The sequence below is a fragment of the Anarhichas minor genome, unplaced genomic scaffold, assembly GCF_050575085.1.
Source record: "Anarhichas minor isolate MPS153535 unplaced genomic scaffold, ASM5057508v1 ptg000026l, whole genome shotgun sequence".
In the NCBI taxonomy this organism is placed as follows: domain Eukaryota; kingdom Metazoa; phylum Chordata; class Actinopteri; order Perciformes; family Anarhichadidae; genus Anarhichas; species Anarhichas minor.
The window spans coordinates 10,157,818-10,182,026 of NW_027466472.1; the positions used below are offsets into that span (position 1 = coordinate 10,157,818).

A 24,209-nucleotide genomic window follows, 5' to 3' on the forward strand; every position below is an offset into this window, starting at 1 on the left:
GGAGTAAAGGAATAAATAAAGCAAAGCATTACAAAATGAATACAAGTTCAGGGACATATTTGGCAATTAACGCTAGAGTGTCAGCTCACGAGAAGTGATGAAGGAAAACAGAAAGACGGGATGCACGAAGAGAGGGAGGGCAGGCTGAGGGTGGCACCAGGGAGACGGGGGAGACGGCCTGGCCGCAGGAGAAGACGCACGAGGGGGGGGGATCGTACAAATGACAGCTCCCCCCCTCAAAGGTAGCGTTGAGCACTCCCGTCTCTCTTCCATTTTTCTCATCTCTTAATGCTTAATTTCATCACTTTGCTTAAAATATTGATAATCAATTAGCACTACGTCTGTTTTGCTACAGAATCGGTGTCACGGTCTATCACTCTGTCAGAGCCCATTCAACGCTCATTCAAAGTTCATTTTTCCTTGGCGGCTCTGTGCCTTTGGAGGAGTCATTACGCGGGGAACATAGCCCGGGGTGCAATCACCTATTCTCTTTCATTACTGGGGAGATGGAGAAGGTGAGAGAGATTATTAGAACTTTGGAATGATCACAAAGCTCCACACCGCCTGTCAGATCCCCCCTACGTGTAATTCATCTGGCCTCACTACCTCCCCCCTTCCCTCCTCCTCCTCCTCCTCTCCCTCATCCCTCTATCCCTCCTCCCCCAGCCTCAGCCAGGGGTTTGGCCACAGACATTATTCATGAACATCTGCAGCGCGCTGAATATTCCACAGCCTCCGCCGTGATGAAAAGGGAGCTGCCCCTTTGACTTGAAAATTAACATGCCGGCACAGAGATTATGGACGCGCCGTTTCATTCCAAGCCGAGCCGGGCCACGCTGAGACCGGCTGAGCCTGACGGTACGGGCTGGGCTGAGCGTGGCAGGAGAAGCGGGACAGGTGAAGCGTGTGCTCTTTGTGACGGCGAGGCGTCCGTTTCAGTGGGTAACGGGGAAATAATCAAGTTAATAAAAATGGTTTTATTTCAAAGCAATGGAAGGCACCACGGAGGAGGCGCATCGACCGCCGAGCTTCCAAACACACACACACACACACACACACAAATCAGACGTTCCTGATGTGATATGGTTGCATAAGAAGTGGACTTACAGCAGGTCTTTAACTCCAGCTAATCATTCTCTCAGGTAGATTTGCAGACATAATCACTGCAATCTAGTGCTCTGATTATTGCATGAAGGGCTAAAACATTCCTTTGACTGTACATGATAATAAATTAATTTCACCGTTGCAGCTGCAACAAATCTATATTTTCTTTATATATTAGTCTGCCAATTACTTTCTAGATAAATTGATCAAGCATTTTGTCTGAAAATGGCCAAAAAAAGTGACGAATGTTATAGTTTCTTAGAGCCCAAGGTGACATTTTCAGATGTTTCACTTTGTCCGACCAACGGTCTGAAACCCAAAGATATTTCATCATGTTTGACTTTAAATCCTCACATTTGAGAAGCTGGAAACAGACTAAACAAATATTCAATCATCAAAATAATTGCAGATTCATATTCCTGTCGATTGATTGATCAAATGAATCCTTGCAGCTCTATTTCAAAGCCTGTTGGAAAACCTGAAGAAAAGCTTAAAATGTCCCCCCCCCCCCCCCCCCCCTTTAAACATCTCATTGCACCCTCTCACCTCTGTGCATCTCTCTCTCTTTCATTCTCTCCTGGGCGTCTCCACATGAAAGCCCAGCCAGAGAATGGAGACTCTTCCTCTCTCACACCAGGAGCACCACTGCTGGAGAGCAGCCAAGCATCCTCCCTCTCTCTCTCCCCCCCTCTCTCTGCTATGTGCTGTCCCTCGCAAACCTCCCTGTGTCCTCAGAGACACTCAGTGGACTGTGACGTAGAAGAAGAATTCGCAGTATTTAAATGAGAGGCAAAGATTTAAAGGATGATTCACATTATTAATAATCTGGCCCTTATTTTCCTGGTTTTTGCATAATGACAATCAAGACGAGAGGTACCGCTCCACACCCAGAGGAGCAACACTTCTTCAGGTTTTAAGCCCAAAACAGGATGTATCCGCAGCCTTACGATATCATGAAGATGCACGTTAAGATCTGCCTACACTTGCAGCTGTCTAAGATTTGGATTAAATGTTTGATGCAAGATGTTTATCTTCGAAGAGTTAATTAGCAGGTAAACCATTCACATAAAAAAATGCTATAATTACTACCAAGAATTTCAAATCAACCTCCTCACAGTAATTAAAAATCCATATATTACTTGTGTGCGTGGATGCTGGACACTCAACGGAGACAGAAAGAAAGTATATAAAATAAATAAATAAATAAATATATATATATATATATATATATATATATAAGCAGCCAGACATACTGTGAAGCAGTTGGAGGGTTCTGACACGGGCTGGAGCTGCCTCTTGTTGATTGTAAATGGCAGAGCAAGTTTACTCCGGCAGTTGGAGCCAAAATGGAGCCTGACAGCTTTGTCAGGGAGTTTCAGCGGCTCAGTGGCAGGGCAGGAATCGGGATGATTCCATTCCTTTCATCTCCAAATCGCCGATGAACGCTTGTGAAACCTCCATGGCAATAAAAAAGGGGAGAGAGGGAGAAGAAACCCGGCCTGGCGCAGTTTGGGGATGACAAGTGATTTTTTTTAAATACTTGTCAAAATGGAACAGAGAAATGAAAAGAGGAGCAAAGGAGAGAAACTGCAGACCAAAGTCGGAGAGAGCTGGATGCAGAACAAACATGTCAGGAGACGTTAGCATTCTCTCTGAAACAGACAAATATTAATAACCCGAGCACTCATTCCCACCTTTCCTCTCTCATCTCTTTATAAATTATTCTACAACATATCGCTACATTACAACCCACTCAAGAGCTTGACCTCTGGGTTTTCTATCTGCAGCCTTTATATATTATTCTGGACATTTCGGCAACCTTTGCCACCATATGAGACTTCCCTCACAAACCCACCTAAAAGTATGAACACCGGCAGCAACTGTATGTGCATCCCCGGCCCTATTTATGTTTCCCGTTTCATTTCACAAACAGTCCTCTTCTCAAACTCTTTACTTTTCTTCGGGAGAGTCTCGGAGGAGACCACTAAGCAACGTAAAGACCGGCCTATAGTGTGTGTTTTAGAGGGATTGACAGAATAAAGGAAGCTTTACTGGCACTGCTTTGTACTGTTACACTCCCATCGCTTTATCCCTGTGATCCCTTCTACCTTCTATCTGCTTGCCTCGGTTTTTTTTTTTTTTTTTTTCTATTTCAATTTACAGGATTTGTTTCTGTGTGTCTGAGAGCGAGGAGGATGAGGTATAAAATTAATCTTTATCCTGGTTTTGTTGTTTTTCCTCCTCCTTGACAATGCATGTCAGTAATTAGCCGGCCAGTTTGGTTCCAGGCTTTTCAGTGGGTGTCTCCATTTGCCAACTTTCGCCTTTTGTTCTTGCCACACAATGCCGCCCACTCGCTCTCTGTGTCTCTCTCTCCCTCTCTGCTCTCCGCCTCACACCCACACAGGGCGTTACACAATCTATCCAAATGTGCTTCGCTTTAAAACCCCATTACTTAGCCCCTGTTGTTTCGTTCAACACAATTAAAAGAACAGGCCCTTCATGAGAATTCGGAGAGCCTCGCTCTTTCACTCCCTTCATCCTCTCCCTCGCTCTCCCGTCTTCGGTGTGTCGGCGTTGGCCGAGGAGTTACTGTGAACAGGCCAGCTTAGTTCCCCTAATTCCTTGGGTTTTGTTTGCATATAGGCTTAGTTTGGTTCCATTTGAAACTACTCAATGCCATGCTTCATCCCCTGGCTGTAACCAGACCAGTGAGCAACTTTAAAAATCGGTCAGCCAAACGGAAACAGGGAAGTCCACACACACACACACACACACACATGCACACAGAGACAAGGTTAAAGGGCACTGGCATTGTTATCTCTCTAAGTACTGACACACTTCAAAAGAGTAAAAAACTTGAAGGCTCTTCCAGTAATGACCTGGTTGGGCTTCGGCAGAGGGTCTGCTGGTAATTTCAGGCGCAAGCGTGGAAGCCCTGCAGGACGGGCTTAGTTCAAAAGAAAGTCAGGTAAATGAGAGACAAGGCTACTAGTCGGTAGTAATGACCACAAGGTCGCTGTCAGGGAGGTGTCGAGAGGGAATACACACGTCTAATCTGAGTGAATCATCCCTCAAGTCTAAAATAACGACATCTCTCATGAGGGTTGTGCAATAACCTTTTAACATTTCAATCACTTTATTTTGGGAGGAATAGCAAACATTTCCTGACTCCGGCTTCTCGAATGCGAGGATTTCTTTATGCCGATGACACCTTGGGCTTTTATTACATTTTTCACTGTCTTCTGACGTTTTGTAGACGAAACACCTAATTAATAGAGAATGTACTCAGTACATTATTTGATAATGAAAATCATTAGTTGAAGTCCGAAGGTCTGCCAAAGTATTTCACCAAATCTTTTTTGGCACGATCATTTCTGGCATCCAACATCTTAGTTGACTTTAACATCGTATTGTGTTAAATTTAAAAACGGTCTTCCAAACTACATCCATTAAAAATTGAGGGCCAATAGATGAATCTCTTCCGAACAAATTGCAGACAGCTGGTGACTTTTTTACAACAATGCAAAACTCAGTGACGAATATCTAATTAAAAACACTTTACGTCTTCCTCTGCTACACGCTGCACAGTTTTCAAACCCTGAATATCTTATTGAACATGTACTCAGCACAAATGAAAGCAATCAACCTAATGCTTGGCCATTGTGCTTCTAGTTAGAGCCTTAATGGAGGTATGTCATGCAGTTTACTGACATCATCAGAGCCTGCGTGAGCCTAAACACAGCAGACACACACACACACACACAGGTCTGTTATGTAATTCACATTGGACAAGACTTTTAAAAGTCTTTTAAAAGTGTACCAGGAAACTGTTAAGTCGTGTGAACACGGGTGTCTGACAGTGGGCCCACAAACCGCAGCACAAAGGCGATACAGTCATTTAAATACACTCTGTGTGATGCTGAGCAGAGTCAGCCATATTCAGACGTATCGTTACCATTCGTAATGAGACATTGGAGCCATGTTTTTCCCCGTTGCATCACAGTCCACAACCCAAGTTAATTACCTCAACCTCTGACACCCACCAATATCAATGCTACTATGTGTGTATAACGGCCAAAATGTGATACAGCAATCCTTTATGTAATACAGCTTTGGCTGCAATTCTTCTCACTGGCTGCGAGGTCTGTAATGTTACAAAATAAAGGTTTAACTCATTTATAGAGTTAAAAGCACTCCATCATCAGTGAGGACACCAACAATAGTTTGTTTTAGTCATTTGACCATTTGCAATCAAGCCACGCTTCTCAAGCTTAACACTTAATCAAGTTAATTAATAAAACAACCCTTTGTTAATATGATAATCCCAGATCTATATATTCATTTGATGAATTATGCATAAGAGCTGGAATTGTTTAGGGGAGGATCCTAATTGTTGTGACTGTTCATTATCATAGATTTGTGTTTTCCAGTTTATATAACTACTACTACTACTACTACTACTACACACACACGCACACACGCACACACACTTCCCAGTTTGTGCTCATATGTTCATGTAAGCCTCTTTGGGGGCTAATATTGATCTTTATTTAAAACAGTCAGATAGGGCCGAAAAAATGCCTTAAAACCCACTAATTACATCAGCGCTGAAAAGAAATCAATGATCAACGGCATTATGGGAAATTACACTATCCCCCAAAACTGCATCAAAGTGAATGAAGTGGCTTAGCAGGGGTTTCACTGGGGCTCTGCAGACGGGAGACAGGATTATCACCCCTGGACACACACACACACGCACCCCTCATTAAGAGGATATAAGTATGTCACAGGACTTGTATGTTGCACACACACACATCATTTTGTTGTTGACAGTAGCATACAAAACCATATCTGGCGTTTTTTTGCCCAACTTGAGCCTCATCAGTCATTGACAAACCGTTCAAACACTTCCAGCCCTTAACTTAAACGTGTTTCACGTGCTCTATTATAACAATTATTTAAACTAAATGTTCTACACAAAAATAAACGTTGTATAATGCCGTCCTGGACCTAATGTGAGCGGGGCCTCACGTCCAGGACCTGTTGGAGGGGTCCACTGGGGGAATGAATAAAAGAAAGGGGCCCCTGCTGGTTCATCTGGCCATCTATTGGTGCCCCGAGACCGCTGTTACGCCCGTCCCACCAGCCCCACCATCGGCCCCTTAGGGCTCCCGGTCTGCTGCTAGGGGACCCCTTCATGTGTCATTAACAGTTCCCAAGCTGCAACACACACACATATATATATATATATATAAACATACAAAAGAAAAACTGTGGTGCGTACAGAGCAGTGATTGCGTTTACATGGCGGGCAACAGTAAGAACTCAATTAAAACAATGAAGTAAATTTGCTGAGCTTGTTCTGATCATTACTGACGCTCTATTCTAGTCACATTATTAAAAGGATATTGGACTCATGTATACACCTTAATCTAACTACTGGAGTAAAAGCATGACTTTGAATACTGGAGGGGAACAGTGATGTGTTAATGTTATATGGAGGGGGCATCTTAGTTCACGAACATTCAACTGAACGACTGAACCGCTACGGTTAGACATTAAATGGCTTGTTCACACTTTTCTAGATGATGGGGATTTCGTTATGAGCAGCACCGTGTTTTGAAAAGGAAATCGCTCTTTCTTGCTTAAAGACCGATTCAATCAGCTGCAAAGTGATTCTGGCTTTTGCCAAACAACTATTTAACGAACCCGATTAAATAACTGCCGAACCTCAGCAGACCAGTGACATACTGTACAAATGAATATACTTTAATTACCGTCACAACTTAACGATTAGGAAAAAAGTTTTCACAATAGACAGTTAAACATTTAAGGGGGTGTTTAACAAAAGTGAAAAAACAACAAAAAAAAACACACACGATTGTTTGATGAACAAACACAATCGCCGGTAAACAAACCTACAGGTACATCATCCTTGCTGTTGCAGCCAGTAAGTTACAGGCCGCTCGACGAACTCTACAAAGGCACGAGAGCAGCACTCACTAAGACACAGCAAGCTGCCACTTAGTACAAAGTTAGCTACATCAACTGCACTTGTACTTACATTGTGCTCCAATCTACTTACACTGGCAAATCCAGGGCTTACATTACACTGAAATAAGCAGCGGATATTGGCAGAATGGGCTTACCCGGGCATTGTTTTAACTGGGGTTTTCTGAGGGAATTTTCTGGCCCACTAAATATTGAGGACAAAAATAAAGTAGTTGTTGTTGGCCATCGTCTTCAGCGGGAGTTCAGGGGGATTCAGGGGGGTGTTAAGATGATTTGTAGGCCTTTTCTCCTATCAGATCATCTAAAATGTGAGTGATTACACCGGTAATCAGCTGCAAGCCGACTCTGGCACAGTCTGTGTTTGGGAGATAAAGGGCGAGAGACAGAGTTAAGAATGGAGAGAGAGAGAGAGAGACCTGTGAGAGAGACAACAGAAGGAAGGAGGAAGGAGGAAGAAGGTGGCAGATTATTTCTCAATATTATCACATGCCAGGGCGGCCATTCTCCGTCTCCTTCAGCTTTCTCCCTCTCTCTTTCTCATACACTCTTTCTGTTCAGAGATCCATTTGTGCTCGGCCAAACAAATAGCTGACACCGCCTCATCAAAGCTTTGGGATTGGCAGCCCGGGCCAAGTGGGGCTGTTGACAAGCGAGGGCAGTAAAAGACGAGGAGGAGGAAAGAGCAAGACAGAAAGAGAGACAACAGAAATCCCTGCCGTAATTCCCCAAACTGTAATCCACTGGGTTTAATGGTGTGTGTGTGTGTGTGTGGGGATTATACATTTATCATCAATGCTCATCCTTGCTCTCATACTGGTGTGTGTGTGTCAGGGTGTGTGTGTGTGTGTGTGTGTGTGAGGAGAAAAGCCAGCTTGTATAGACGGCCCAACAATGCCGGCTGAGGGATTTAAACCCTCGCTCTCTGTCATATCACCACATATCCTGGCCAATTCAGAATAACGACTACTCTATTCACTGCGGCTGATCCTACCGATTAGTCCTGATCTGTAGACGCCCCCAACACACACACACACACACACACACACACACACACACACACACACACACACACACACACACACACACACACACACACACACACACACACACACACACACACTCTCTCTCTTCCCCTCACCTCTTACCACTTGCTCTAAAACATGCTCCAACAACAAGATCCCCGTGTTACTGTGTGTCACGACTCATCTGTAACTGGTCCCAGCAGGAGTAATCAAGACCGCCCGAAAGCTTTTTGTAATTACCTGAACTCCATCAACTCAAAGGTCAAAGGTCATACCTGGTGCTGTAAAACCCTGGCAGGTTTTAACGTAGAATTGGGGATTTCAAGGTTTTTCTCATGATTAGAAACATTTACACATCTATTTCGCTACCGCGGCGCAACTAAACTCAGATAGGTTTCACGTAGATCAAATACAGATACGTTCAAAGAGGTTTTTCCCTGATTGATGTAATGGAACAAAATAATAGAAACACCCGTCAGTATGAGGCAATACAATCCAAGTTGAGTTTCAACACAAACTGAACATACGAACATACGTACACCAAGGACAGGACGCCAGACTGTCGCCGGGCAGAGAGAGATAGACATTCACACCTACGGGAACTTTAGAATCCTCATAGAACTTTGAACTTTAGCCGGAGGAGGAAGCCGGAGAACCTGGAGATTACCCACGCTGCACGGGGAGAACATGCAAACTCCACACAGAAGGGCTGTCCAGCCCGAGATGGAACGAGAGTACTACCAGACACTGATACGACAATTTAAATGTGAAATCTGTGTCTGACTGCAGTTATCAACTACCGGACTACAAAGTCATGAAGTCACTGTGTTCGTTTAGAGGCCGACCGTAATTCTGAGTGAAAAACACGACTGTCATTCATTTGAATGAGGCTGCTGCCAGCGCAGAGGGCTCACTCAAAGAAGTTTATTAACCTGGCTCCACTTTTATCTCCACGCAACTGTACATTCCTGGCAGATTATTTTGTAACATGAACATCATATTTCAACTGTTTGCCTCCCCATTGCACACGACAAAAGATAACCTTCCAGTAAAATCCTTCCACATAACATCATAAAAAAAGCTGTGCAGTGTTTTGATGTTGGATAAACCTTCATACTCATCTATTCAATCTAATCTAACCAAACCAGATAAACTCTTAGAAACTAAGGGATCTGCTCAACGGTTCAGTAGATGACCCATGGCCGTTGTGACCTTTCAGGTATGAGACTGTCACAAGGCCACTTGTGGAGCCTGGATCTGGCCTCTAAAGTGTCCGCAAAGCCGCAGATCACGACAGGTTTATTCTGAGTATGAACAGAGCTGATCAATCTCTGCCCCGGGGTCTGCAGCAGCCTGGTTTGGCTTTAAATCCGTCCATTGGCTCTAAAAAGGCATGAATCAAACTGAGGGAGACAGATTAGCCTTTGGTAACAAGAAATAATGTTCAAGACATCAGAAAAAACATACTTTCACCATCAGCAGATAGAGGCCCGGACATCTTTCTTTTAAACTGACACACACTAATTCATGGAGCACAGACGCTCAGACAAATGTACGTTACTGAACATGTGTCCTGCAGATGTAGTGGCTATGAAAAAGGCCCTGTTCTCTGTGTGTGTGTGTGTGTGTGTGTGTGCGTGTGTGTATATGAGAGAGAGGGAGCAAGTGAGTGATGGAAACATGGAGAGACAAGAAATACCTGAAGAATCCAAATATATGAGCAGAAGAAAGAAGGGAAATTAAATGAACATTAATTCTCCCACTGCAATTCCCTACTTCTCAGCTCGAGGAGATGAAAGAGGAGCAATGTACTTTCTGATATTTATTTCTCCTTAAACACACAGCTGGAGTTCTGGTCTGGGAGACGGGCCCCCCCCCCCCCTCCCCCTCATAGCCTGGTTTACTAATTAGGCAGAAATATGCACAGTTGAGCCAATGGATTAATTAACTGTTTATTTCTCTTCACTCCTCTATTGGAAACACTAGGGTTTTGGACTCAGGGATGCAAGATGGAGAGAGAAGCAAGAAAGTGTTTGGAGGTGGAATTTTGGACAAATCAGATGAGTGCGTGTGGCCTACTGTAAATAATGTGGCAGTGCCGCCCTTTTGAATGAGCGTGGGTGGATGTCTCTGTCATCAGCTCCCTGCGCCACACAGAGGAGGGCTGTTTGAGTTGTTATGTCTGAGTATGGACAGCACATGCAGCGCCAAGATGGAATGAAAAAGACATGACGGGACACTGTGAGGGAACAGAGACGTTTGACGACAGGGGACAACAGCACTAAGAACACAGTATGTGTTGGGGGGGGGGGGGGGGGGGGGGGAGGGAAGTGACCACATGGGATGACGGCCAATAGAGATGACTCATGACTCTACCCGGTCTCCATTGACAGTGCAGGAGCAGAGTCAAGCAGTTAAACTTATGAATGTTTGGTTTAATCGTGGGCGGATATTCTAAAAATGCTGGTGTGAAATTAGCCATGACAAAAATACTTTTAGGTTTTTGTCCATCCTCCACCGTCTGGATGTGAAGCTGTTGTGTAACTCGTCGCAGCTTATGACTATAAATCATTCTGAAACACATGACATGGAAACATAGAGAGTACCAAGCTAGCAAGAGTTCAGTGGCACACCGCAGGCTTTCTGGTCTTTAGCGGTTTGTTATCAGCATGCCGCTCAGAGTGCAAAAGTAAGGAACTAATGGAAATTAATTAAAGTGAAATTCATGTATTTTCCAAAGTATAAGTTTCATATTCGAGCAGCTGATAAAAGCTTGATTATTCAATGGAAAGACATCTAGTTTGAGCTTTTTTTAATATTCTAACTTGTATCATACCGGCCTCTGATAACATTTTCATCATTTAATATGTTCTACGAGATCCCCTGCTATATATTACTGGTTGAAAGCCAATACAAAGTAAAACCCTTTATAGAGATCACAGAGTTAATGCTCGGATTCATCAGTGAGACACCCCCGCGGTAATGGTGGCTTGTTTACTTCTGCCTACAACCTGGATTCATCTACACTGCGAGTCTAAAAACTTAAAAAGAGCAACTGAGAAAGGAAGCAGGAGATTGGGAGTGGGAGACAGAAGCATGTAACAGGAGGGAGAACAGAGAACTAATAAGCTGAGTGTGTGTGTGTGTGTGTGTGTGTTTGTGTTTGTTGGGGTAGGGTAACAGCGAAATCTGTACAAAATTAGGAGTCCATTAGAAGTTTGAAACAACTCATGACTTCCATCTGTTCCCGAGGCCTGGAACGTGAGATTGGAGACGACAGGTGTCTAAATGTTTATCAGCCGCGCTGCGTTTATTCCCCGAGTCTCTGAGTTAGGCGGAAAAATGACCCGCACTAATCTAATTCAAACTAACAATCACTTTGAAAGGTTGCTGGTGTGACAAGAATAAAAACACATGCTGTTCAAAACCATTGGAGTCAGTGCAGCATGTGCTGACTTGGCATGTAGATTTAACTCTTCGGCCCCATGAGAATACACACCAATGTAAGCACACATGCCAATGCATCAATCTTACAAAAGATGGGCGTAATATGCAACTTAAATAATCAGGGAGTTAAAAGGAAGTTGACCCCAAATTAATTCCAGATCTGAAATAAGTAATGTGTTAATAACCAGTAATAAGTATAATGAGTTATTCTAGTCCAGGGCCTCGGGACTGTTTGTCCTCCATTATTAAATTGTATATATATATATATATATAGAGAGAGAGAGAGAGAGAGAGCCAAAAAAACAGGAAAGAAATGTGCAGCTGATTTTTCAGCCCAAGCATCTGGAGGGTCAGTATTCCTTTTAGTAAATGACAACACTGCAGGGGGTTGATGTTGATGATGAAAATGATGATGTTGCGTAAGAAATGTTCATTGAAACTAAAGCTACCTTTTCTTTCCCCAGTATAGATTAGATCCATTATCAAAGAAACAATGTGATCGGACGCCGGTATCAGGTGTTTGATGACTGAACGCTTCACAGACTCAGTGAAGTGAGCCTGGATGAGTTTTGAGAGACAGGGTAAGTATTATAAACAACTGGTTTATCCGGAGCGTTTTGTTTTCTTTATTTCTGAAGCATTTTCACTTAACATCAAATTAAACTAAAAACGGAATGAAGTATAATGCCAGTATCTAAAATAAAGCAAAAAAAAGGCCATTCTTTCTGTTACAGCATGAAATACTCACAAACCAAGTCATTGAGCTTCTCCTCCTAAATGAAAACCAAGCAGAAAGAAATGCTGCCGATCTGAAATAATTTCACATCTGGGAAAACACTCGTCATTGTTGCACTTTACTTCTGTTAGCAGTTATCGTCAGATGTTAAACAGCAAATCAGTGGTTCAAACGTAGTCTGAAGCCAGAGCATTGAACAGGAGAGGTCATGTTGGAGTGAAGCTTGGCGTGATCAAACTGGACTTGAGTCGGGACTTTTACATTAATGCCCACGACATTCTTCTCATTTCTCATCATCTGAAATTATTTTATCAGTAGCTGCTGTAAGACATCAGCCGGTGCCATAAAATCTACCAGTTACATCACAATCTTCATCTTGCCACAGCAGCGTTTTGAGCCCTCCCTTCCCTAACCTGTAAATCAGCCGCATTCCCCGATCCACCTCCACATTTCACCCCCTAGGGGAAGCAATCGCTCACCGTTGAGGTGTTTTACACAGATTTGTTGCCAATTTGTTGCTTTCCAGTGGAAAAGGTAAATGTAATAATGAGGGGGGGGGAGGAAATTCATTAAACATGTGTATGAAATACTTTTCAAGTGCGAGGGGAAGATTCATTGGGATGTTCATACGGCGCATAATCATGCCTCCGTCTGCTCAGCCAGCGATGGCATAAAACATTTAATCTGGGATGAACACTTTCTGTCGCTTTCTCTCTCTTTGGACCCTCTCCCTCTAAACGCCCCCCCCCTCTTCCTTTCTCTCCCTCGATCTCTCTCTCTCTCTCTGCGACTGCCAGAAACCACAATCATAAAATTATTAAAATGCTGTTTGGCTGCCATTAATCAGGGGTGGTGATAAATCCTTGTGTGGGAAGTGACAGAGCATTAGTCACATACCTCTTGGCCTCCACCGACAGAGAATAATGAGCCACGAGCCGGACCGGGTCAATCATAAACTCATCAAATGCGTCATTTAATTTCTTCATTTAGACAAATACAATTTGTTTATGGGAAAGATATCAGGTGTTGTGGAATGAGAAACGGCGCTGAGACGCTGGTACATTAATCAGGGCTTGATTACACGCGACTCTGCGGTTGTTTATCCTAATTTCATTCATTTCCATCAACAAAGCAAACACAGACGAACACAGCCATTAGTGATGGTTGGGGATGGCACAATTACAGCCGCGTATTAAATAAAGTGATGATGAATGGTCCAATACAAACTAAAACAAAGGGGTTTTTATTACTTCAATTCCATCCCAGCCCTCGCCTTCCTGTGTGTGTCTGTGGAGCCTCGCTGGTGTGAAAAGAGAGAAGAAGAAGACGTTTGAACTTTACTAATAGTGGAGGACAAAAAAAAAGAAAAAGAAGAAGAGACAAAACACAAACTTTTGAGAGAAGTATTGACTCCTTTGAAATGAAATGTTGGTTACATATGATAGCACAAGACAGCCTTGCACATGAAAACGTCTGTTAGTTACATTTCTAATTGAAATCAGTGGGCGAGCTTGTTATAAAAGCAGCTAAACCTGTGAATGCAACACATAGAAACATATGTATTCCATTTACCTACACACACACACACACACACACAGACTGTAAACACAAACACTGGAGCGTACTTGCATCCCCCTCACACACTCACACAAACTGATAAAGATGAAAAAAGTAACAGCAACGTCAGATAGATATGCTTTTTTTTTTTGATCAAGTAAAGCTTCAAGTGTGTTTGCAGCTTTCTGGTTCAGTTCAGTAGTCGGGCTGCAGAATTTCACGGAATATCTGCCTTTTTCTCCAGACCGCCGACTTTTAGCCATAACAACATGCAACACTGCTTTGAATAGAGCGTTAAAATTAGCCACTTCTAATTGCATAATATGACAATGTATTTCCTCGTATAGCTTTGCGTGTTGTTGGCACATAACCCCCTCTAAAACACTACTTGTGGTTTTTACACTTAGCTCTCTGTGCAGATTATAAAAAGAGACATAACGTGATCATTTGTGAGCTTTAGAGGTGCTGGTAGGCAGATTGTGTTGCCTTTGGACAGAGCCAGGCTTGAGAGTGGTATATGAATATAGTGAATATGCATTTCCTAAAATTTAAGGTGGTCTTGAGTGATCACAGAAAAAAAAAAAAAAGATGTTCAAGCATGGGACTGATAGTTTCATTTTCATATTGATTATATTAATATTTAGATATCCCTGTGATAGTTGATTTGTTTTGTTGGTAATTTGATTATGCGAGTGGGACATTGTTTTCGGTGTGTTGTCACACCGAAAACAATGTCTGAACAAACGTGTTGAATGCATACAAACAAAACAGGGAATCAAACCGCCAACCTTGCAATTTCCCGCTCTAGCCTCTGAGCGACTGTCCCCCCTCCAGACACTACTATCAAATCAAGCACTCCTCCATTTTTCACATGACGCACTGCAAGCAATCCCTTGTCTTGTGCCTTGGCCGCCTCATTCATCCCATTCGTCTGCATTTACATCTGCCATTCCCTGTGACTCAATCACGCATGGATGTAGCACAACAAGCGACGTGGCACATTAAGGTACCATGTCGCAAAATATGTGCAACTATGGACCTGAGCTTCATTAAACAACAGTCTTATACTGTTTAGGACACTAGGATATTATCAGACAAAATGTTGGGATATAAATAAAAACAAAACTACTAGCTATAAAAAGCCAAAATGTGTTCAAGTGTCTTAAACCAGAAGATGTTTCAATTGTAGACTAAGTGACACCAAACAAGCCTCGGAGCTGTTGTTGCCATTTAAAGTAATACAACCGATCAATCGAATAACCTAAAGAGCCATTAGAAGAATCTAGTGTGATGAGTGCACGAAGGCCAAGGTTGCAGCCGCAGCCGCAGCCCATCCTCATCCATCTATAACAGGAACGTCCGTTTTCTACGCCGGCTGATTGTTATTCAGGGTCGCAGGGGGAAGCCGGGGCTTGTCCCAGTGTTGCACTGGGTGAAAGGTGGGAAAACAGGCAACCGGTCTATTACTGCACATGGAGACACACGCAAAGATGTGTTCATTTGACATGAAAAAGCCACATCAAATCTACTTTGATTGAATGTTGTAAATCAATAATGACACGTCAAATATGTTGCCACAGAGGCACTGTCAATTTTGACATAAAGTTACTGATTTGAATCACGACTAACAAACCATGACCACAGTATTAGGCTAAATGCAATTACATTTTTTGGCATTATCGTGCCGCCCTGGCCTAACATGAAGAATACTGTGTGAGGAATGCACAGGTTCACCCCATCCCTTCATGTCGACTCCGGGGGCCAATGAGACGGCTACGTCCATTACAAACATTTGCAAACACACAAACTTAGGAAGATGGTCCGATCCCTTCCCCGCCTTTTCCTTGCAAAGGTGCCCAAGCAATAACATCGTCATACCTTCCACATGGTGAGGGTTGAATAACACTGTTGTTAGCACTACACACCGTCTTTACTCTCTGCTTCTCATCTCGCTCCGTCTGCATTCTTTGCATTCAGCCTCCCTCTCCACCCCCTTCTTGAAAAAGCCCCGAGCGCCTGCTAGCGGTCCAAGGTAATTAAATTACTTAGCAAAGTTTACTTAACAGTAAATGGTTAGCAAAATTTAAGGTGATTGCAAATTTGCTTTCATTCCACTTCAATGGCTGGCCTATTTAAGGCTCGTCTGCAAATAATTAGCACATACATTTGCATCAAAATCGTTTATACCATATGTTGCAAAATTATGGAAAGCAGCAAATTAAAAATATTCTTTTTCTGTTATGGAAATGTCTACATGTTGAGAGCAGAGAGAGGGAGAGAGAGAGAGAGAGAGGGAGGGAAAGATTTCACCATGTGTCTCCAAACGCCGACAACAAGGAGGAGAGGAAAAAAGAGGGAGGAGGAAGGAAAAATGATTCAGTTTGTATTTGAACATACTCATGACGGTCTTTTTCAAGCGCTCACCAGATGCTGTTTGAAATCTGCCCACAGAAGAAAAACAAAGCCTTCTCAATCTCTGACTCTCGCACACATACACATAAACAGAATCAGAGAATCTCCTCTAAGTGGCTCTCTCTAGTACCGTATATATTGCTCACTGGAGAGATTCACACATCGCAATTTTCTTAAACATTCTCCAATTCCAGTTTCCAGATTGTTTGACCTTCCGATTCTGATTTCCTTTGATAGAACTATAACCGACAGCAAGGCTGCTTACTAAGCTTTTTCATCACAGTCACGACAAATAGTTTTCAACGGCCCCTAAATTACTGCAGCAATTCTAAATGTCACCCTTTTACTTTGCTATCTCTAGTGGCAACTTCAATTCAAATTCAAAAGGAAACAGCGATTGTATTTGAATTTAAATACTTGCTTTGGTAAAAAAAAAAAAATAATCTTGGCATTAGTAGTTTTAATTTGTTAAATTGTATTATTAGCTACTTAGAGATAGTTTGAGGAAATCCATAACACAGGTCATAATTTATTCTGTAATATCTGTTTTAGATTGCGGTGAAATTTTCACCAAAAACTCGAGCTTGAACGCATCATATTCAAGTCAGCGTAACCTCCGTTAAGTTTAGCTGCATTTGAATGACAACTTGCTTTATGAGCTATATGAGCTATATGAGCTTTATGTCTTCATGTCCAGTCACCGGCCATGGCTGACCTGAGAACCAACCGCTTTCCGATTGGTAGCCGATCGATTGGTGAATCGCTGTTGTTCACTAATGGCACCTACACTCTATAACACTTTTAAAGTTCTCAGATGATCACATTACACGACTCTCAGTCTAACAATGGGGTATCTTGAAGTTGTTGGGGTTTGCACATTGGGCAACAGGGGGTCCCACATTAGAATTAGATAATTCACTCTGTCTGGTCTCCAAACTACGTTTAGTCAATAAAACACACGAGACAAGTGATGCGGGAAGAGATGCAAACCATGCTCGAGACGAGAGTTCTTTCCTCCAAACACTGATGGCCTTAAGAGGTTAGCGATCGTAGTGGTGTCTGCGGTGATTTGCAGAAAAAAAACGAAGGAAGAAAAAGAATATGGAGGAGAGAATGACTGGGGGGGACGCGAGCGGCAAGAATTGTCTGTTCTGCAGAGAGAGTTGGAGTTAAATAAGTAATTTTGCAATGAACGCCGGTAGCAGCCTGCTCATGTTGTGGCTTGAGGAGGACAATTCTGTGCTTTGCTTTTGTTTCAATATAACTTCCCTACATTTCTTGGGTCCAAGCACATTGGGGAGCATTTTGCACATATAGACGGGTCCAGATATTCAATCCGATAGCACTCAACGCTCACCGGAACGGGCGTCGATTTGCTCTGGGGCTTTTGTCGGCAATCTCCAAAAAACTGTCGGCAATCTCCAAATCGGAGGTAAAATCGTGCGGCGTAAACTTGTTAAGAAGAAGCAAGGCAAGTTGTTTTCTAATTTGACAAGTATTTTTTACATCATTGGCCTTCAATTTCAGAGACAGATAAGTATAACTGACAACAACTAAATATATAAACATGGAATCCAGCAACACCTACTCATGCATCGAATATATTATTTGATTTCAGGTTCTGCAACTAACTTATTTTCTCGACCACTACTCGATTCATTGTTCATTGCTCTATGACATGTCAGAAAATATGAGAATTTCCCAAGTAGATGTCTTCAAATGTCTTATTTTGCCCAACAAACAGTCTGAACCCAAATAGATTCAATCTACAATGATATAAATGCAGAAAAATGTATTTCCAAATGTGAGACGCTGGAACCAGAGAGTGTTTGCCGTATGACCTAAAAGATCACCAGTCAGTTATCAAAATAGCCGTCCACTGATTTTCTGTTTATGAATCAACAAATCATTTCAGCTCCTATTGATTCCCATATCTTAATTAGGGCCGCAACTCACACTTTTTAGCAATTAATCAAAAAGGCCGATGTTGACATATTAAAATGTTTAATTTTGTTGGAACAACAGTGTAAAATACCCAAAGACTGTGGAAACCAGCCAATGTTCCTGTTTGAGAAGCTGGAACCTGTTTAAGTTTGGTATTTTTTCTTTTTTTTTAATTATGTGAACACTAATTTCAACATTAATCACTTATCAAAATAGTTGCAGATTAATCTTCTGTTGATGAACTATTATCATTAATTGTTTCAGCTTCTATTTTAGTGTGAAATTTGCAAAACAGCAGTATACAGTGGAGGATAGGAGGCCTGGCTTACAGCAACAACAACAGGGCACAGCACGACCTGTGTTTATTATACCCATAAAACAAGCCAAAAATCAATTGTACATAAAACTCTGATCCATACAGTCCTTAGGTCACTCCATCCGCCCCGCCGTTGACAGACACCTTTGACTTGGAAGGCTTATTTCTTCCCGAAATAAATAAAATCCAGTTGTAGGTATGGAGGACCACAGAGATCCATCTCGAACACAATCATTCTTTAAACTCACGTGCACATTTTAGAGCGTAAACAGACTTGTTTTGAGGGGGTCAGAACAACAGCTTGAGGCACAGCGCTCTTACTGTGAGGTATGGCTCTCTAACGGAGCCCGACAAACCCATCCATCCACCCACCCATCCACCCCTCTCATCGGGAGGTCAGTCGGTCCGCCACCAGTGTCAATCTGCTCTTAAGTGAGCGGCAGGGGCTGTTTGATAAAAGCTTATTCAGGTATTTGGGTCCTGTGTAACTGGAGCTCTCTCTCTCTCTCTTTCTCTCTCTCTCCCTGTCTCTCTCTCTCTCTCTGAGACATAATTACGACTGTTGACTGGAACAGTGAGGTAATGGCACATAAATCCAGCTGATCAATGGCTACAGAGACTAAATTACAGGACATCCCTGCGCCATTATCCTTCCAAAGGACGTCAGGAGACACATTTCTGCACAGATGCAAAGGGGGATTTCTGTTGTGTAATTGTTTTGTTTGTTCGAATACGGTGGAAGCTATGTTGTTACAATTAAAGCGTTATGCTCGAATACAAAAAAAGTTAAACCAACAAAAAAGGAAACAAAAATGAATGTATGAAACTAAATCCCTCTAATGCAGCTAACCTGGAAGCTTTTCTGCTAAATTGTTACGTTGAGGCTGTTATAACTGGCCTTTTAAAACGTGCTGCGGGGTAAACATTAGCCAGTTTTCTCTATGGACCAAGATGTTTTAATCATTCAACTCCTTGAGTCATGATTAGCCGTTTTATTCTAAGCCCCCCCCACCTTCTTTCTGATCTTTGACTGAACCTTTACGGTTACATTAAGAAATCCAAATTCAGCAGCAGTGATATTGTAAGACATAGCAGAACACTAACAACAACCCCTGAACAACAAAATAACCGTATTCTTTAAAAGAAAAAAAGCTGTTATCAAGTTGTTTACCATCTTTTGGCTCAAAGATACACCTCGACAGCAAAAGCCTTCTTTTCAGTTCAAACTGCTCAAAGTCGGTTTGTGATGTGCTGCTGCTGCTGTTGTTGTTGTTACAATAACACCTTTAGCAGAGAGAACATGTGGTTAGGAGTTATTACCGGGTAATTCCCTCGGTAATTCCCGTTTTTACAGAAAATCCCCTTTAAGATGAAGGTCACAGCTTAAAGCGTTCGTGACAATCACCTTAGTCATGTCATACAAAAAGTGGTGCTACGACCGGAGTGACGTTGATGTGATGAAGATGGATAATGTGTGGTAACTGTTATTCACTGCCTAACAAATCCTGTCCCGCATACCAGAGATGACTGCTGACGCTTAGGGAGATGGCGATAAAAGTACAGAGGTGGCAGAGAGAAAATTGAAAGAATGAGAAAGGAGGAAAAGTTTATAGAGGAAAGGGGAAAAAAAGGCCATGGGAAATAAAGAAGGAGATTTAGGCCATTTAAAGCACTGGGTCTTGTCTCAGTCTCCCCATCCCCGTCACCTCTTTTCCTGGCAGAACAAAGGGCGGCAGCCTCCTAAATGTGGCGCATTAGCCCTTTAGTTCCAGAGGGGGTAAGGTGACACCCTCCATGTATGTGGTCTGTTCAGCACACATCTGTCAGGGCCTAAGGGGGTGGGCCGGAGCGGTGGGAGGGACAGCGGGCACTGGAAGCACAAGGAAGAGCTCGAGAGAAAGGCTGTGTGTGTATATGTGTTTCTTGAGGACCCCTGCTGCGACAGAGAAGCCTAATACCCTGTATTTACTGCGGAAGAATTAGTCCCATCGCATGATGCTGCTGAGCTTGGCTGCCCCCCCCCCCCCCCTTGCCTCTTTATGCCAGTCATCAGAGAGAAGACATAAACAGATACAAACAAGAGAGACGTACTCCTACAGACATGATGAGAAACTAGCATGCGCCATAACATTGGGTGCTGATGATATACATGATGTAGGTATAGTAACAACACCGCTGTTCATTTCTGACTGGGGCACCATTTGACATTTCGCTGTCATTCTCTCCTCTTAACTTTCTTAAAAAAATGTAAAAAAAGATGTTGAATTTCACACAGTTCAATGTGAGTCACCACTGCCAGCAAAATAACGTATCATTTTTACACCATAATAATGAATTTTTATTTGATTTGCTTATTTATCCGTATATTTTTACAATTGTACAACTCAAGTATTGCTAAAAGTAAGAGATTCAAAGTGTTTTTTTAATCATGGTTTCATTAAAAAATGTAATCAATCACACATTTAAGTGACATTTTACACTCTGAAAACTGATTTCGCTAAATATTAGTGGTTAATTGCAGCACTCATTGATACCGAGGGAACTGCAGTAGTGACTGTTTTAAACTTTAATTGTGTAGCTTCAGTTATAAACCAAATACTGGTTTGGTCTACGTTATTAAAATCAGGAAAGAGTCGGGCTGTCCTCGACTAACACCCATACGATTTTATTTATTCATCGATTAGTGTGAAAAAGCATAAAAAAATGACAAATCGACGAAGAAATCTCAGTTGAGAAGAGAAAACATCTCCCTACCAACTCCAGCCAGGTGTCAAACTCAGACAAACCAATAGAGGAAGTTAATTCAAACCAGTGAGACCCTGCCAAGTTCAAGCCTCTGATGAGATCTTAAGGATTGTTTGTTTTGCTGCTGTCAAAGGTTCAAATAGGGAGAAGACGGAGGTTTTGATGACCCCTGACCCTCGGGTCCTTAGTGGGTGTTCTGCAAACACTCCCTATTGACGTGTGGATGAGGAGAGGCCCGCTGCCGCCAACAGTGCTCATTTGAGTGGAAATGGACACCGCTCTGAAAAGAGCCCAGAACCCTGCAAGTGGCTGAAAAGAAAAGAGTATAATACATATGTAAGGGTGTGGTGGGTGGTTGCGTGTGTGTGTGTGTGTGTGTGTGTGTGTGGAAGTGTATATGAATGAAAATACTTTAATTTGAGAGTGCTTTGGTTTGGAATGTAGGAAGACTACTTCACATTTATGATGCATGTAGAGAGCAGACACAGAGAATGCCACATAGTAGATCGCTGCTTCTTGCTGTGACATAACCTCTATACTTCATATACAGTCCAACTACACCACACTGTGCATGAGGGGTCCATGCAGGCTGTGATAAGTCATGAAATAATCTCTGTTAACTGACATTTTCTAATGGACATCTTTGAAAGATAAATATTTCAGAATGAGTGATCGTGAATAATATTTTTTATTTAAAAGTCTTATGTATGAAGTTAATGCACATGATGACAATAATAGGCTCTGTGTTATTAACCTAAAAGTGATAAGAAGCGTAAAGTTACAAATAATGGTTTTGTGAAAATGATATTATTGATGAAATTAGCATGTGAATTTGTCTTGAAAATATGGGGTGTAATGTGATGTGTGTGTGTGTGTGTGTTTGATATGTAGGCCAAGCAGGAAGTGACCCATAAACATATCCATCCAGCTCTTTCATTGGGGGCCAGTGTTGCCCTCCTCCTCTCACCTCCTCATCCCACTCGACACACACACACACACACACACACACACACACACACACACACACACACACACACACACGCACACACACACACACACACACGCACACACGCGCTCTCAAAGCCCCCAGTGAGCGCTAAGCAGGCCAGCGGGCCAGCCGACGGGGCTCATTACAGGTCCACAGAGCCCCCCAACACAAAGGCCTGAGCCGCTTTAGCCATGGGATGATCTGCTCTCTACTGACTAGAGAGAGTCCATAGACGGACAAAAGGTGGGAGGGAGGGAGGGAGGGGATGGGAGAGAAAGAGGTGGAGGAGAGAAGAGGAGAGGAGAGCCACGGGCTTTAAGGATGTCAGGAGACCCCGAGAGAGAAAGCCTGGCGGGCGCTCAGAGAGGAACGGAGGGAAGAAGGAGGAGGAGGAGGAGGAGGAGGAGGAGGAGGAGGAGGAGGAGGCTTAAGCTCCACAGCTACGTCAGGACATTAACATTCACACAACCTCCCAACATCTGCTGCTTCCTTCTCGCCCTCCGTCCCTCCCTCTTTCTATCCCTATCTCACTCTGTCCGCTAGAAACGCTGGAACAAAGACAGTGGGACGGAGAGTAAGAGGAAAAGATAGACGGAGAGGGACGAGAGAAAAGCAAATGGAGAGAAGAAGAAGAGATGCGACAGGGATGAATTGAGGACTTAGCAGCCGCAGGGTCAGAGGACTTCAGAAGAAAAATATATCATTAAATATATCAAATTACAAAAACATGATTTCAATTAGCGAGGGCACTCAATGGTCCACCACAAGACAGAGGAAAGGCAGCAGAAATAAAATCATGAATCAGTCCTAGTGCCACAAATAAATTGCTTTATCAAGTAAAACTCTGTAGTCCAATTGTATATTACTGTAGATCGTTATGAGCGATATTATCACAGGCACCTGAAGGCCTGATACAGGCCAGAATGGGCTCTCTGGTTCAGACCATCTTTGACTGAGCCATAAACCTGTTCTACTGGTTTAACCTGTTCTAAACCAGAGACATGTCCAGTGCATTAAAGCCTCTCCACTAGTCCCACGTTTGGCCCTGGGCCTGTGTCTGCACCAGTCTGGCCCACTGCACTCAAAGCCACATGCTCAATTTTATGATGCTTCCCCACCATTAGCGCAACATTAGCCTCGAGGTGGCAGGGAGTGCGGGGCTGTGTCCGATGTACAACTGAGAAAACATTTAAGCAACCGAACACAGAAGTCCAATTGTCCTCCAAATATCCCAAATTCCCCACGTGTAAACTATGTTTCAAAGTATGATGAAGTATGTAAAGTATGCTTCAGAAAGTTCAAAATCAGGGAAATCACAGAAAAGGAATTGCGGCGTTGATCTGTGGCGTACAATAAGGCAGGTCTTAAGTGAAGTTAGTGTGTGGCTGCTGGGTGCTTTATAGATGATGTATAGATGCCGGCTTCTTTCATATATTTCCTGTGGTGAAATTAGAGCTCTGTTCTGAAGTGCTGGGACCGTGTGTGTGTGCGCGCATTACTGTAAACATGAAGACATCTTTCTCCACAGTCAATCTCTGCCTGTCACATCTGGCTCGCAACTCTACCCCTCGAATACACACTGGAATATATACACCGCGTGCATGGTGACAACTATGACTTATGTACTGGGAGGAGTGTTTGAAATTAAGCTGCAGTGAATATGGGCCCAGAAGCACTCAGAGCGGAGAGCAGGAGAGTGTGTGTATGCATTTGTCTGTCTGTGTGTGAGAGATTGTGGTCGTGTGTGTGCGTGTGTGTGTGTGTTGGGAGGGGTGCTGTGATTCTGTGTGTGGGAAAACAAGTAGGAAACCTGTCCAGGTCCACAGTGAAGTGTGCATACATGAGGCTGCGGCTCATTTCAAGCTCGGATAGTTGCAAAATACGGCTAAAAAAATAAAGTCTCCATATTATTCCCGGGTATAC

At 42.9% G+C, this 24,209-nt stretch overlaps 1 protein-coding gene across 1 annotated transcript in view; it reads right to left on the reverse strand.

Annotated features, from left to right (window-relative positions):
- rsrc1 (arginine/serine-rich coiled-coil 1) overlaps window positions 1–24,209 on the reverse strand; it is a 106,694-nt gene that overhangs the window by 29,893 nt on the left and 52,592 nt on the right. The window lies entirely within an intron of this gene.